This window comes from Arachis hypogaea, chromosome 1, assembly GCF_003086295.3.
Source record: "Arachis hypogaea cultivar Tifrunner chromosome 1, arahy.Tifrunner.gnm2.J5K5, whole genome shotgun sequence".
Taxonomy (NCBI): Eukaryota; Viridiplantae; Streptophyta; class Magnoliopsida; order Fabales; family Fabaceae; genus Arachis; species Arachis hypogaea.
In genome coordinates, this window is record NC_092036.1 from 104,689,980 (window position 1) to 104,696,835 (window position 6,856).

The 6,856-nt window shown below is 30.5% G+C and overlaps 1 long non-coding RNA gene across 1 annotated transcript; it reads right to left on the reverse strand.

Annotated features, from left to right (window-relative positions):
- Window positions 1-4,469: 4,469 nt before the first annotated feature.
- LOC114924234 (uncharacterized) lies at window positions 4,470-5,744 on the reverse strand. Its single transcript, XR_003811258.2, has 2 exons — window positions 4,927-5,744; window positions 4,470-4,840 (listed from the first exon to the last, which is right to left on the reverse strand). It is a non-coding gene; the product is annotated as an uncharacterized lncRNA (long non-coding RNA).
- Between the last annotated feature and the right edge of the window lie 1,112 nt (window positions 5,745-6,856).

Consider the following 6,856-nt stretch of genomic DNA (forward strand, 5'->3'; position numbering starts at 1 on the left):
AAGGCAGGTCTGACCCAATGGAGCCCGCCCTAGGCACAGAGTATATAAGGGGAGGGTCCTACCCCTCCTCCACAGTACGTCACTATACCCTCACTTTTACTGCCATCTGTATAGATTCTAACTTGGGCGTCGGACCTTTTGCAGGTGGCTCCCCCTATTCTTCACCACAACAGCTCGAGAGGTCGTGCAGCTCCTCCACTCACCTTCCAGTGTCAGCCAAGGAAGTCCAGTCACGCTCCAGCATCTTGGATCCTGGTCCCCCACCTTCGTGACACATATTCGGTATACCCGACCTGTTCGATAACCGACCAGACGAACAATATATATATGAATTGAAGTACACATGATAAAATAGAATATTACAAAACAAAATTATAGTAAGATTATGTAAAAATAACGTAAAGATGACACATTTTTTGTTAATCAGAAGCTAAAAGAAAAAAAGTATGCGCCTAATAGAAACAATTAAAATAAATAAAAATATAAAAAATAAAATATATAAATAAAGATAAAAGAAATAAAAAATAAATTACAAAAATTGTACCCTAAACACGAGAGAGGGAGGGAGGGAGGAAGAGAGAAAGAAAAGAGAGCGAATGAGTAAAAAATATTTGATCTTGTATAAGGTGATATTGAGAAAAATAAACTAATTAAATTAATTCATATATTTCGTTATCATATTTATTATTTATTAAATAATTTAATATTTACTCCAACCAAATCAAATAAGTAATATAATTAAACAAATTAATTAATTGATATAATTAATTATAATTAATCAATTCATATAAATTATAATAAATGTTGAGATTTGAATGTCTAATTAAATTAATTAATTGATATAATTAATTAATTATAATTAATTTATTTTAACGAATTAATTGAAATAAATCAAGAAATACATCAAGAGTATGTCACATCAATTTTATCATTAAGTGCAAAAACCTGATTTTTATATAATAAAATAGATAGATAGATAGATAGATAGATAATAAAGATATTTTCTTAAATTAGTATAATTAGGTATTATTCATTAAATATTAATTATAATATTATAATATAATTATAATAAAGATATTTTTCTAAAATAAATTTATTTAAAGAAATATAAATTAGTTATTAATAACTGGTGCCATTATCATATTATTATTATTAATATTATTATTATTATAATTAAAATTATTAAAAATATTTTCGATTGATAATTGATAAGTAGTTTAATAATATATTAAATATTGATTACTATAATTATGCACTATTACTTAAATGCTAATTAGTATATAATTATAATAAAGATATTTTTATAAAATAAACTTAGAAGAGAAAATAATGCATTTATTTTGGCAGAAAAATAAATTCATGAGGAATCGACACCTCACTTTTATTAGTTGGGGGGAATATCCAGTTTTAGTATATAGATAGATAGATTATTATAATATGATATATAATCACAAAAAAAAAATAATATATTAATAGAATAAAATTTAAGTTTAAAATATTTGTGAGTGAATTTAGAAATTAAATATTTTTTAGTTTGATTTATAAATGAAGAAAAAATTAAAATTAAAATTTAAAAAAAAATTCAAATTATGTAATTTTAGTTATTTTAAAAGCAAAAAAAATAATTCTTGAATAAATTTTAATTCTTAACGTTCCAAACAAGTTCTTAGTAATTACTCAGCTTAATAGAGTGGTCAGTTAAACAAGTAAACAATTGAAATTCTGATACGATAATTGCATTCACTATTCAGAGTTGTAGCATCAGACCGAGGTTTTTTTTTTTTTTTGGATAAATTGGACGGTCTTTAATCTTAGGCATTGTTTCAAACGGAGTTTGAGGAGAGAGACATGACTCATGGGGCATACATAGGTAGCACAAGAGGGCATTTATTTGGTCCTTTAACTAGACTGCATTGCGTAAGTAGATAATTTTTGGACCCTTTCTGTTTTGAGTCTCTTTGTTATTTTCTCACAAAATTTGTATCTGCCTATTCTTCTTTGTGTTTGTAATAACGGGTGGCTATGAGCCCATGACCAACAACGAAAAAAAAAAAGAAATAATAATGTGCGGTTAATTTCAAAGGCTTTAATGATTTAATTGTAGTGACGTCATAAATTTAAAAATATGATACCACAATGAAATATCAAACAAATAATGATAATAACAATTTATTTTTTTAAATCAATTTAACCTAAAAGATAATTCATAGCCTCTAAAAAACATAAGAAGAGAAGTTTATGACATCACAACCTCACAATATATGTACTATTCTAAATACGTGTACTAAAGCTTTTATTGTTCTATAACATCCTGTAATTACCTCTGATGTTCTTGACTCTGTTGGGTTTGCCGAAATTGTTATAGTTGGAACTTATCACCGGCGGATGACTGCACCATCCTCTTCGTTTTTACCTTAAACCTCTATTCATAGTCCTGTAACGCTCTCGCTCTTGTTCCGTTTGGTATTTTATTTCTCTGTATGTTCTTATTTCAATTATGATATCTAATATCTCTATTTTAGATTGTGTTGTTTATGCTGGAACTGTCGAAATTGTTGTTGCTGCGAGCGTAACCAGAGTTGAGGTTGTTACCACCGTCTTGGTCACGTTGGAATTGTCGCTGATGCTGCTGCCAGTTTAGACTAAGCATGGATTGTTGCGTTAAATAATACGACTGCGACATCGAGGTAGGGGGTTTAATTTAAGAATGCCCACAAAGTTTATTGAATAATTACAAATAAGTTTAATTGTTGTGAATAATTGATTGGCTATATGGATGTTGAATATGATTGAGCTTGTTGATTTTATGAGATTGATTGGTTATGTGTGAATTATGAATTATTGATAAATGATTGTTGAGAGTGCTGAATCTTGATGTTATTGGTTGATTGCTGTTGAGTTGGTTATTAGATATATTATAATGGTGGTGGGCTTGGTTGGTATTTGTTTGAAATTGATTTTGAGAGGAATTGAAGGTTGAATTTTGAAATGTTAAACTTTTGTAGGAAGCCTAATTTTTTGAGATAAACGACAATTTTGAAAAACAAACCAGTAATTCGATAATGATCGAAATAACGAGATTAAAAGTTAAAGTGAATTACAATGAGTATAATTGCTAAGATTTAAATTTTGAAGGTTTCGTATTAACTAGAAAATTAGTTATGTTTTTTTAAAGTTGTATTGTAAAATCAGATTTTCTGCATTACTTTTAAACGAAGTCAGAAACTTTGAAAAGCTATAACAAATTCAGTGATGATTAGAATTACGTAGGACCAAATCTGGATTAAACTTGGGAATGTATAGAGCTAGATTGAAAAATTTGAGGCATTTTCGTTAAATACACAATTTATGGAAAATTTTTAAATTTAGGTCGATAAATCTGTCCTGCAGCAAAAAAATTCAAACATGGCAGCAACTTGTTTATCTTGTTGCGATTCCTACAAGCTGAGTTTTGGAGCAAAACTAATTTTGTTTTAAAGTTTGATTAACTTGGTTCATTGCTCTAAAATGTCAAAATTTTAGGAGTTAAGGATTGGGAGTTGTGAATTTTTGAAAGTTAATGATTAAAGCTGGAGAGAATTAGTTTTCAGCAAGTTATGCAACAACTTCCAATACTTGTAACTCTTAGAATTGAATAACAATCAGGTTGAAACTAAGACACACTTGTTGCTAGATAAGTTAGGAGTTTACAAACCAAATTTTAGCCTATTCGAAGTTTTGTAGTAAAAGTTATACAAGTCGAAAGATACTAAGCTTGTTGGTTTCTAAAACAGATTTTGACTTATTTTTACCTAAATTTCAAAATCCACAACTCCCAATCCTTAAATCCTAAAATTATAAAATTTTAGAGAAATGAACCAAGTTAATCAAATTTTAAAACAAAATTAGTTTCGCCCCAAAACTCAACTTGTAGGAATCACAGCAAGACAAACAAGTTGCTGCCCTATTTAAACTTTTCTACTGTAGGATATATTTATCGACCTAACTTTAAAAATTGTCATAAATTGTGTATTTAACGAAAATGCCTCAAAATTTTCAGTCCAGTTCTATACATTCTCAAGTTTAATCCAGACTTAATCCCACACAATTCCGATCATCACAGAATTAGTTATAGCTTTTCAGAGTTTCTAACTTCGTTTAAAAGTAATGCAGAAAATCTGATTTTACAATACAACTTTGAAAAATCATAACTAATTTTCTAGTTAATACAAAATCTTCAAAATTTAAATCTTAGCAACTATACTAATTGTAATTTACTTTAACTTTTAATCTCATTATTTCGATCATTATCGAATTACTGGTTTGCTTTTCAAAATTGCCATTTATCTCAAAAAATAAGGCTTCCTACAAAAGTTTAATATTTCAAAATTTAACCTTCAATTCCTCTCAAAATCAATTCCAAAAAAATACCAACCAAGCCCACCACCATGATAATATATATAATAACCAGCTCAACAACAATCAACCAATAACTCCAAGATTCAGGACTCTCAGCAATCATTTATCAACAATTCATAATTTACACATAACCAATCAATCTCATAAAATCAACAAGCTCAATCATATTCAACATCCATATAGCCAATCAATTATTCACAACAATTAAACCTATTTGCAATTAATCAATAAACTTTGTGGGCATTCTTAAATTAAAACCGTTTAAATTAACCCTACCTCGATGTCGCAATCATGTTATTTAATGCAACAATCCCTGCTTAGTCTAAAATGGCAGCAGTAGCGGCGACAATTCCAACGTGACCGAGACGGTAGCAGCAACCCCAACTCTAGTTACGCTCACAGCAGCAACAATTTTGACAGTTCCAGCATAAATACCGCAGTACTAAAACATAGATATTAGATATCATAATTAAAATAAGAACATACAGAGAAACAAAGTACCAAACAAAACAAGAGCGAGAGCTTTACAAGGTTATGAATAGAGGTTTAGTGTCAAAATGAAGAGGATGGTGCAGTCACTCCTCTTCGCCAGTGACAAGTTCCAACTGTAACGATTCCAGCAATCCCAACAGAGCCAAGAACATCAGAGGCAATTACAGAATGTTACAGAACAATGAGAGCTCAGAAATGGTGGTGATTATGGTAGCTAGGCACGATTAACTCATTATAAACAACAGCAGCAGCCAGAAATTCTGGCGATGGCGTCGGCAGAGGAACGATTCCTCCTCTGTGTGTCATCCTTCTCACACGTTTCGTCTTCCTTCTCTGGCTCTCCCTCTCTCCAGCGATGGTGACTCCTCTATTCTCCTCCACGGCGGCGCTGAAGATCAAAGATGGCAACGCGAGCTCGGGATCCATGGACGCGACGGCAGTGATGGCAGCTCTACCCTCTAACCTCCATCGTGTCTCTCTCTCGACGCCTCTCCCTCATCCCTGTTCAACCAGCACCAGGGCGGACTACACGGAACGGCAGCGACGAGTGTGCAGGGCGTTGCAACTTCCATCCCCTCTCTTCTCCCTCGATTCCCCCTTCTCCTTCTCTATCTCTTTTATTCCCCTCAAGCTTTCCATGTTTTCGTTCTTCCCCTTTCTAAATGTATGTATTTTTTGTTTTGATTTAGGGATTAGGAAATTTAGGGTTTATTTGGGAATTTTAGAGTTAGGATTAAATATATATGAGTAATATAACAATTTTATAAAATATTTGTGATAGAATAACAATTTAGAATTTAAATATAATACTGTAAGAATTATTTTCAGAACAGATAAAACTTCATTTATCAATATATCATTGAGTTAAAATAATTATTTCAAATTTAAATTATAAAATGAATCTACTAATTACAATTTATAAAATACGGTTAAACTCGAAATATCAATTACCTAAATTAAATCATATGACCTTTCATTATTTTTCCATCATAACTTTAGTTTCAATTTATATAAAATAACTAATTAAAATAAAAGTTGTACACAAATATTAATTGACTTAAACCTAAAGTATTGACAAAAATTCATTTAATCATTCCTAATAAATTAATCTCTAAGAACTCAATTTAATAAAATAGACAATAATTTATTCATAATAGAAATTACTTAAGTTAAATTGTACAATTTGTTCTTATTTTTCAATTACTAAAATTATACAAAATATTTCATTATAATAAAATTACTTAAGAATCTTAATTGGTTTAAAATAAAATTATCTCCGAATCTATTTAATTATTTTCAATAGAATAATTCCTAAAATTATAAAGTTTAAACTTTATAAGATAAAATCACAATTTATTCATATTTAGATTTTAAAAAATGCGAGATGTTACCGTTGGCACCTCAACTAATTCGGGCACTGAGTTTGAAGTAGATATTTATACTTGCTTGGTACTTGACAAGATACCCTTGGAGGACACTATTCCTCGAGTTCGGAGGTTGCTCCTTTGCTTGACAACTTATGTCTGAGATGTTGAGGTGGAGATCTTGAATCTTTGGGCCGACTTCACAGTAAAGGATAAAGAAATTTCTAATACCAATTCTCATATTAAGAGCCTGAGTGCTGCACTTGCTGTTCTACAAGAGGAGTAGATCATCCTCCGAGGTGAAATAGACAACTTGAAAGAGGGGAAGTTCTCTTCAGATTTGAAAGTAGAGAATATGAAGAAACAAGTTTCCGAGCTCATGACTTAGATTGAGACCCTAGACACATCAGTCAAGTAAGATGACTGTGCTGCTGTGGATAGAATTTTTTATGCTACGCGAAACATCTGTGACCAGATCAATCTTATAGCTCCTGACTTGGACGACTCCGAAATCAACACTTTCAAGAAAGTGGTGGGTGGAAAAGTTGTAATCATTATGTAATTTCTTTTTTAATTTTATAAGTGTTTTGAGTTAGGGAATT